Genomic DNA, 5932 nt, shown 5'->3' with positions numbered 1-5932 from the left:
GCGGAGGCCCCTAAATAACGGGGAGTGACCAGCATGTCTCCTCCCTGTCCCAGTCGGGGGACAGGCTCTGCCTTCATAACGCGTGATCGATGGGCCTAATATGGGACTGGAGACGGCGGGCTGGCAGCCCCGGCCCGGCCCGCCGGCTGCCATTTGCCCATATATTTATTTATTTATGCATTCTCCTCCGTGGCAAAAGCCCAAAGACAATAAAAGAAATTGAATTGCATATCAGATGGGACATCAGAGGGAGATACGGCCATAAATCGCGTCGTATTTATTCCATAAATATCAGCGCCTCCCAAATAGCCAGTGCCCGTTATGAAGTTATAATCAGGAATCTGGTCCCACGACGCTCACCACGGGCTCCTCCCCCACTAGACAAACAGGCTGGGTCCCCAAAATAAATAACGGCTTCCTCCGGCCACCTGCCCCCCACCGAGGCAGGCATCTGCGTGCCCGGACGCTGCCTCCGCCCCAAGCAAGGAGCAGAGTCTACAGGAAAGGGCAGGAGGAGGCTGGCTCTGCAGTGTGCCCAGGCCCCGGGGGGTGGGAGGGGGAGAGTTAGCTTCTCCAGGCCCTCTCCCCCCCTCCCCCTGCCCACCTGCCCCGCTAACCCCTGATCGGAGCCGTCCCTCCCTCCTCTCTGTCTATGCCGGTTTTCTGCCAAGGTATCCTTTCCATTCAGTAAAATGCACACGGTAAGCGTGCGGCTTGATGAATCCACGCACGTCTTCCTTAGCACTACGTCCCCGTCGTGGGCACCCCTGCAACGGAAGCTGCACTTCTGTCCCCTCGGGTCATCTCGCAGGTTCTGGAATTTCGGCAGCCTGCAGTCGCGTCGCTTGTGTTCTCTCGTGTCTGTTTTCTCGCGGGTCCTGTGTCAACTTCGCCTCCATCCTGGGACCCAGATCAGTGCCTGGCATAGGACGGAGACTCAGCCAATGTGGGTGGAACTGAAAGGAGTCAGCGGCGGGTAATGTGGCATTTTGACCTGACTCTTTTTAAAGGTGGAGGTGAAATTGACACAGCACAAAATTAACCATTTTAAAAGTGCGCAACCTGGCGGCGTGTGGCGCATCCGCGCTGCTGAGCAGCCACCGTCCCCGTCTTGTTCCAAACGACAGCCTTTCGGACGTGGCCTCATCAGCCTGTGACGTGGCCTCACTTTCTCTCTTTAGCAACCGATGTGTCTCTGAGGTCCTCTCCGGCTCCCTCCCGGCCCCGGGTCTTCGTGTGCCCTTGAACTTCTCTTCTCCGGTGTTTACGGATGGTCCAAATATCCCACCTTGAAGGTTGGCTGATGTGCCCAGCGCCCTTCCCGGGGAGGGAAGCGTCTGGTGGGGCTCCCCCTCCCCGCCCCCTGCTGGCCGCTCTGCCTGGGTCCTCAGGTCCCCTGGGCAAACTTCGGCTCTGCCCGTCTCCCCCGTGCCCCTGGCCTCCCTCATCAGCCTGCAAGAATCTTTCCTTTCCTTTCCTTTGGCTAATAACTGGGGCAGGGGAGGAGGACCCAATTTATTCCGCAGCAAATAAAGAGCTGCCATGATAAAGTTGGGGGGAGAAAGTTGAAAGGAGGAAAAATACCTTGGGTAATGACATCTCCTGCGTCTTTATATTCGGAAACGGATCGTTCTGGACGCGGGCAGAAGGCCTGATTTAATATCCTCATGGAAAATACTGCACCTGATCCAATTACCACGGGAATTTTGATACAGTCAGCAGTCAAGATGAAACGTTCAGAGGCGCTCGCGGCAGGAGGAAACACAGAGACCGAATTACCCCGACTCCTCTGGGGGCATATAAGCGGTTCGGGTCACGGTAAGGGCACCTCGGGCCAGGCTGGGGGGCTCGACTGAGGCCAGCGTGCTGCCGTCGGCCCCCGTGGCCACGCTGGTCAGTCCCTTGGCAATCCGTCACGTTGCCTTCTAGCCAGCGGGAGCTCTTGGGTTGGAATCCCGGCGTGGCAGGCGAGGGTCCACGCGGAGAGGTGTCCCCATGCACCCTTGCCAAACCCTGACCAGGATGCTGCCTGAAAAACCCTCCATGTGTCCTCCTGGCCCAGTCTCCAGGCCACCAGGCTGGCTCTGGCTCAGCCACCAGTCAGTTCTCCCTATTACGTGCACTCCGAGCCCTTGCCCTTTGCTGCACAACATTGGCCGTGACTATAATCCAGAAACATCCGAGCTCTGCCTATTGAACATACGTCTCCCCCCGCTGGATTTGGGCTGCACAAACATACAGGTGCCAGAGCCTGCTGCATCTGTCCTGTGCTGGCCACGCAGCCTTGGGGAAGGTTCTAGACTCCCTGAGCCTCAGTGGACTGACCTGCACACATCCCGGAGGGGGCAGGAGGATCCGGCAAGATGCTGACGAGGAGGAATGTGATAAGGAGCGAAGGTTCTACAGCCAGGTTCTTCGGGGGCCATGACCCTGCTGTGCCACTCACCAGCCCCACGACTCGGTTGCCTCATCTGTGAAATGGGTCATCATGGCAATTACACCAGTTAATATCTATCTAATGAGCTCCATAGCAGGGTTACCATGTTGAGTTCCCCACCCCTTCCTGGATTTTGGTGGAGCTCCATGTATCTTTCCCCCCCTTGAATGGGGCGGCGACTAAAAGCCCTGGGGTGTCCCCACCATCGCAGAGCTGTGGGGCAGGGCCTGGATCAAGGCACCAAGTGTTTCCCACCAGAGTCAGACATTAGCCCATTCACCACTAACCCGTGATTACAGCCAGGTCTGTTACCTCTGGAACCCACCTCTTAGGAAGGGACACGGCAGACCAGGTACACAGGAGGACGTGCTTGTTTGTTTATTTATTTAAAGCTTAGTTATCTTGAGAGAGAGAGAGAGAGAGAGCACGCACAAGCTGGGGAGGGGCAGAGAAGAGAGGGAATCCCAAGCAGGCTCCACACCGTCAGTGCAGAGCCCGATGTGGGGCTCGAACCCACAAACTGTGAGATGATGACCTGAGCCGAGATCAAGAGTCGGACGCCTAAGTGACTCCACCCAGGCGCCCCTGTTTTTTTTTAATGTTTATTTATTGGGTGGGGGGGGCTGTGGAGGAGCAGAGAGAGATAGTTTACGTACTGAACTGTGAGACGCTGACCTGAATCTACGTAGGATGCTTAACCGACTGAGCCACCCGGGCGCCCAAGGAGGAACGTAACCTCCTGAGTGAATCAACAACCTGGGTGGGCTTTTGTGCACCGAAAAGATTACCCAGACAATGACTTTGATTTTAAACATTAACATGTGATTCATGAACGTTACACATTCAAAAAATGCACCTCTTTCTTGAGCTTTTAAGCTCACTTTACATACTTACTATTCTATTTCTATTTACATATTTATAAACTTAGCACATTTGAACAATCCTTTGTAAGGGCCCTTTGATTACTGTTTGGTCCCATTTATAAAACTAGTTAATCAAGCGCCTTTAAACATTTTAAGCTGCATGAAGAAGTTGAACGTGTTCCATTTCTTTTTTGGTATATTCAGTGGTCTGAGAACCCAGCCTCTCTGCAGACGGAAGCATATGGTTCATACGCTGCATTTATAAACGCTGTTAACATCGAGCACTGTTTCTGAACTTCCCCAAAGCGCAACGTAAAACCCCAATTCTATTTATCGTTTATCTTTTTTTTTTTTTAATTTTTTTTTTCAACGTTTTTTTTATTTATTTTTGGGACAGAGAGAGACAGAGCATGAACAGGGGAGGGGCAGAGAGAGAGGGAGACACAGAATCGGAAACAGGCTCCAGGCTCCGAGCCATCAGCTCAGAGCCTGATGCGGGGCTCGAACTCACGGACCGTGAGATCGTGACCTGGCTGAAGTCGGACGCTTAACCGACTGCGCCACCCAGGCGCCCCTATCGTTTATCTTTTTTAATGTTTGTTTGTTTTTGAAGGAGAGAGAGAGAGAGAGAGAGAGACAGAGCGTGAGCGGGGGAGGGGCAGAAAAGAGAGGGAGACACAGAATCGGAAGCAGGCTCCAGGCTCTGAGCGGTCAGCACAGAGCCCGACGTGGGGCTCGAGCTCATGAGCCGCGAGATCACGACCCGAGCCGAAGTCAGATGCTTAACTGAGCCACCCAGGTGCCCCTAAGACCCCACTTCTAAATCAAGCGCTCACTTCCATATTTTAAATTTAAATCACAAGGCTGGGCTAGTATCTTAATCAGCAAGATAGTCTTGAACCTTAGAAACGCTCACACCTGTGCACCCTCAAGATGAAGATATTATCGTTACCGTTTTGATTCTCTTAAACGTGTCTATTCTTTTTTTTTTTTTTAACCTTATTTACTTATTTTGAGAGAGAGAGAGCACGAGCAGGGGAGGGGCAGAGACAGGGAGAGAGAGAATCCCAAGCAGGCTTCATGCTATCAGCGCGGAGCCCAACACGGGGCTTGAACCCACAAACCACAAGATCACGACCCAAGCCGAAATCAAGAGTCGACGCCTAACCGGCTGAGCCACCCAGGCGCCCCTTAAATATGTCCATTCTTGATTCTAAGCCTTCTTGAGGTTGAACGATACTAGCCTGGCACGGGCACGATTTTGCTGCACCTAGAGATTTGAGGATTGCGTTCTCAGCTGGCTGAGTGTTTTAAGGACCCGCTGGCCTGGCTGGGGCGCCCACCTGCCCAGCCTCCACCTCCCGGGGCCTGGGCCCAGTGCTGGCCTCCCGGGGGCCCCTGGCTGGCCAGGATGAGCCCCTCAGCCCTCATTCTTCTCTCTGCTCACGCCCCCCACGCCCCAGTTGATTGGATTCCGCTAATCGGTTTACTGATTCATTCTCCCCTGAACACTTCATATTCCTCCTCTCAGTTAGGACCTCCGCCATGGAGGACGCTTAATGACAGATGATTGGATTCTGTGTGCCTCCCAGGGCTTTTGTCACACTTCTGAGGTCACCGCAAGGACAGGGGGGTGGGGGTGGAGGCTTGGCCGCTACCCAGGAGGAAGTGGCCGCGAGGAGCTGGCTGCAGGACCACGCGGCCACCTCAGTCTCTCCACCTTTGCCAGTCGATGTCCGCGTGTCCTGGGCCGCCAGAAGCCACGGAACACTGGGACAGCTGGAAGGAGGGTGGGGAAGGCCTGGGGCTTCGAATCACCCCAGCCTGGACTGCGGGGCAGTTGGCTGCTGGCTCTCTGCACCTCACCTGTGAAGCAAACCGCAGACAAGTGGGTCTTAGAGCTTCCTCCTGGGCAGGGTGGCTGTGAGCACTGAGAAGGGCCTGGTAGCCAGTGAGCCCCAACTAAATGTCAGTCCCTTCCGGGCGGCAGCTGCCAGTGAGCCCCAACTAAATGTCAGTCCCTTCCGGGCGGCAGCTGCATCCGGAGCTCCACCCAGGAGAGGCTGGGACGCGGCAGGAAACACCTGCTGGTGGGAGGGGCTGCCCGCAAGAGTGCGTGCTCCTCCTTCTCAACGACCTGGTCAGCACTGGGGCTCAGAGAGGTTAAGTAACTTGCCCACAGTCACACAGCTTAGAAAAGGTGGAGCTGGGGGTTGCCCTCAGGCCAGTCTGAACCCTCCGTCCCTTCGTCTTGGCCCCGGTGCTGTCCCCCTCCCTGTGGCTGTGGGCCCCCAAATCCCGGCTTGGGCCGGACGAGACGGAAGCAGCAGGAGGAGGCAGCCGTGACTGAGCTGTTTACACAGCGGAGAGGATTCCCTTCCATCTCCCATCACTCCCCCTTCAATGATCTCACCACCAGGAACCCGAGAGAATCGGAGCCACTGTGAAGGAGGCATCTCTCAGATGAAAGCTGCAGCCGGCATCCCCGTGACGGGGGCACCTGCTGGCGACAGGGCACCTGCTGGCCCCTCGGCCCCTCTCGGGGCGGCTCCCTGGGGAGGCTGGGGGATGCGGGAAGGGCAAGGTGGATAGGGGTCTCCTTCTAGCCTCCCTTCCCTCCCCGCCAGCGCCA

General features: G+C 55.7%; 1 long non-coding RNA gene across 1 annotated transcript; it reads right to left on the bottom strand.

The window, feature by feature from the left end:
* Window positions 1–1094: 1094 nt before the first annotated feature.
* LOC125922654 (uncharacterized) lies at window positions 1095–5288 on the bottom strand. Its single transcript, XR_007457727.1, has 3 exons — window positions 5167–5288; window positions 2326–2471; window positions 1095–1683 (listed from the first exon to the last, which is right to left on the bottom strand). It is a non-coding gene; the product is annotated as an uncharacterized LOC125922654 (long non-coding RNA).
* Window positions 5289–5932: the final 644 nt, after the last annotated feature.

This window comes from Panthera uncia, chromosome D4 (genome assembly GCF_023721935.1).
Source record: "Panthera uncia isolate 11264 chromosome D4, Puncia_PCG_1.0, whole genome shotgun sequence".
Taxonomy (NCBI): Eukaryota; Metazoa; Chordata; class Mammalia; order Carnivora; family Felidae; genus Panthera; species Panthera uncia.
The sequence above is the reverse complement of the archived record's forward strand: the minus strand, read 5'-3'. Positions and strand labels throughout refer to the sequence as shown.